This window comes from Meleagris gallopavo, chromosome 24 (genome assembly GCF_000146605.3).
Source record: "Meleagris gallopavo isolate NT-WF06-2002-E0010 breed Aviagen turkey brand Nicholas breeding stock chromosome 24, Turkey_5.1, whole genome shotgun sequence".
Taxonomy (NCBI): Eukaryota; Metazoa; Chordata; class Aves; order Galliformes; family Phasianidae; genus Meleagris; species Meleagris gallopavo.
This window is the reverse complement of record NC_015034.2, coordinates 3,061,110-3,064,130: the sequence shown is the minus strand read 5'-3', so window position 1 is coordinate 3,064,130 and position 3,021 is coordinate 3,061,110.

The following is a 3,021-nucleotide window of genomic DNA, read 5'->3' as shown; positions in this document are numbered from 1 at the left end:
CCCTGCTCTGGATATTGGGTACATTTTGCTGTGGGTGATGGCTTCTGGGTGCTCCTGTGGCACCAGCCATGCGTGGGGGTCCCCCATGGGTTCCCAAAGGGTTTCCCAAGGAATGTTCCCAAAGATTCCCCAAGGGGTCCCCAAAGAGTCTTCCTAAAGGGTGCCCAAAGAGTGTCGCCAGGGTATTCCCAAAGGCTCCCCAATGGGTCCCCACAGAGTGTCCCAAAGGATGCCCCAAGAGTGTCCCCAAGGTGTTCCCAAAGATTCCCCAAGGGATCCCCAAAGTGTGTCCCCAGAGTGCTCCCAAAGGGTGTTCACCCAAAGGTCCCCAGAGTGTTCCCAAAGGGTTCTCAAGGGGTCACAAAAGAATGTTCCCAAGACGTTCCCAAAGGACCTCCAAAGGATGTTCCCAAAGGATGTTCTCAAGATGCTCTCAAAGGGTGTTCCCAAAGGATCCCCAAAGAATGTTCCCAAGGAGTTCCCAAAGGGTCTCCAAAAGTGACCACAAAGGGCCCCCAAGGCGCCCCATCCATGCTGTGCCATCACTTGGGTTTCTACCCCACCACTGTCCTCCAGCCTCAGTAACTGCCTGCAAGGCAAAAGAAAAAATAATCTTACCAAAAAATAATAATTAAAAATCACATCCTCCCAACTCAGTGAAAAACAAGGATTTTTTAGTCGCCCTTTCTCAGGCTTTTTGCTTTAAACGGGGCAGTTTGGTCGAAGCTCAGTTTGCAGCTTCACAAGGCAGGATCTGCCCCCCCAACCCCACTCAGAACCCACAGATTCCCATTTCATCTCATCCCCCAGAAGGAGCAGCGGACAAAGAGCAATTCGCGAAGGATGAGAAGCACCTTGCCAGCATCTGGGAGGAACAATTCAAGAATTGTTTTTGTGGTTTTCTAACAGTGGGAAGAGCATGGAAATGTGCACTGAGCACTGCAGCCGAGGCATTAACAGCCCTGGATTTGCAGCCCCAATGCCAGTTTGCTTTGCTTTGTAGGATCACTTCTTCTCTTCAACGGTGCTCAGGGGCAACCGATGAGAACGAAGGGGGGGAGCACAAAAAACAAAGGAATTACTTCCTTTTAAGCAGCATTCTCCCATCACCCAGCTGGTGTGCGACTCCAAGCCAAATTTCTTTGCCCTGTGATCCCGCTGCTCTTTTGCAGAGCATCCTCACATATGGAGGAAAGATTGAGCCTCCCTTGTGGTGGCCTGCCCACTCCTTCTCTAGAGAGCATCCCCCTCCACGTTACCCGGCCCCACTGCACTCCTTCCCCGCCCCTGACCCATCACCTGCCCTGATTCACCCCAAATTGCCATAATTCCAGTTTTCGCGGAGGCAGCAGCTGCTTCCACGAGTGATTCACGCCAGGAGTGGGAGGAATATTGCAAAGGAGGAAGCATCTATTTACAAACAAATATCGGGCCTCTCCACACGCGGGAGGGGAGAAAGGTGAGCATGAAGGGAACAGCACGGCTGGGCTGGGCTGAAAAAGTGGGATTTGGGGAACACAGAGACTGCTGCGCTGAACCGCTCTGGCTGTGACTTGGTGTCAGGTATTTGGGATCAGCAGCATTAGGAACAAGGCTTTCCCAGCCCCTCATTTGTGCGGTGGAGCTGCTTTCAAGTGCTAAGAGCAGATGGTATCGCCTGGGAACGCCTGGAAGTTTCGGCTCTGCTCAAACCACAGGGCTGGGAGCAGCTCCCGGGCTGCCGCGTGGCTGCGGGGTGCTCCTGCGGCACCAACCCCGCACAGGGGGTCCCCAAGGTGTGCCCAAAGGGTCCCCAAGGTGTACCCAAAGGGTGTGCCCAAGGTGTTCTTTAAGGGTGTCCCCAAAGGGTCCCCAAGGTGTTCCAAAAGAGTGTCCTCAAAAGGTGTTCCTAAAGGGTCCCCAAAGGGTGCCCACGGTGTCCCCAAAGTGTGTTCCCAAAGGGGCCCCAAAAGATCCCCAAGGTGTCTCCAAATTGTGTTCCCAAAGGGTCTCCAAAGAGTGTCCCCAAAGTGTCCCCAAGGAGTGTTCCCAAAGGCTGTCCTCAAAGTGTCTCCAAAGGGTGTTTCCAAAGGGTTCCCAAGGGGTGTTCCCAAAAGCTGTCCCCCAAGAGTCCCCAAAGGTTGTCCCCAAAACATCTCCAAAGGGTATCCCCAAATGGTCCCCAAGGGGTGTTCCCAAGGTGTTCTTAAAGGTCCCCAAAGTGTCCCCAAAGGGTGTTCCCAAAGGGTTCCCAACGGGTCCCCAAGGGATGTTCTCAAGGTATTATCAGAGGGTGCCCAAAGAGCCTCCCTGTTGTGTTCCCAAAGGCTGGTTAATCCCAAAGTGTCCCCAAAGGGTCCCCAAATATTGTCCCCAAGGTGTTTCCAAAGAGTGTCCCCCAAGTGTCCACAAAGGGTGTCCCCAAAGGGTCCCCAAAGAGCCTCCTCAAGGTGTTCCCAAAGGCTGGCTGTTCCCAAAGTGTCCCCAAAGGGTCTCCAAGGGGTGTTACCAAAGGAGTGTCCCCAGAGCATCCCCAAATATTGTCCCTAAGGTGTTCACAAAGAGTGTCCCCCAAGCGTCCCCCAAAAGCATCTCCGAAGGGTGTCCCCAAAGGGTTGCTGCCAAAGGGTGTCCCCTAATGGTCCACAAAGGTTTTCCCAAAGGGTCCCCCACGTGTGTCCCCCCCACACCACCAGGCCAGCCCCATCTGCAGGTCATGTCACAGCACCTGGGGACAGCTCTCCGAGGGGCCACGTTTGCCACCAGGGGGACTTCAATGATGGGGTTGGGAGGGGAGGGGGGAAGGGAGGCAGAGGTGGGAGTGGGGGCCGCGTTCCCATCTCCCTGCCCTCCACCGGGCTTCCAGGTGGCCTCGTCCCACTGATTTAAGGATGACAAAGGCTTGGATCACCGAGGTGAGATTCGCAGCGGGGAGGAAGGGGCGTGGGCCGGCGGCCAGCAGCAGCTGCAGGAATGCACTTTGCGGTCGGTGAAGCAATCCGGCAGCGCGATGGAGCAGATAGGGGCAAGGAGGGAAGGACC